Raw genomic sequence first — 603 nt, 5'->3', positions numbered from 1 at the left:
CAACTATATCATAACGAAAAGAATGGAAACTGATGATAACGCTAGCGATAAGATGATAATAATTTACAAATACATGATAACTGATATAGCAATAGTATTATTAGTAATAACAGTCAATTGTAAAAATAAAGTCATATAAACACAACAACACAACGACCAACACCACAACCAACACGTATGATAGGATGAATAAAAATAATAATATAATGGTAATGATATATAATAGAATATAATAAATAATAATAATAATAATAAATAATCATAATAAATAATAATAAATACCGTTATAACTATCACCACACGACACGAAAATAGAACGCCAACACTAATAACAGTACCACCCCCTCCTACAACCCCCCCCAAAGAAAAGTTGGTGGAGTACAGGCTACTCCAACCTGAAAACGATACATACTTATCGACGGAAACACATGTAGCATTAATTATAACCAGATGAGATGATGAGCCGCTCCTGGGATTAACACTGTAGTTCAGATTCGACGAATACATTGTATCATATGTTATTCTGGTATGAGGGGCCAAGTGTTTGAGTGGAGTTAGTGGGGAACGGGGGAGGGCACGGAGGGGATTTTTGAGAGGGTTGAG

This window comes from Penaeus monodon, chromosome 28, assembly GCF_015228065.2.
Source record: "Penaeus monodon isolate SGIC_2016 chromosome 28, NSTDA_Pmon_1, whole genome shotgun sequence".
NCBI classification, from domain to species: domain Eukaryota; kingdom Metazoa; phylum Arthropoda; class Malacostraca; order Decapoda; family Penaeidae; genus Penaeus; species Penaeus monodon.
The sequence above is the reverse complement of the archived record's forward strand: the minus strand, read 5'-3'. Positions refer to the sequence as shown.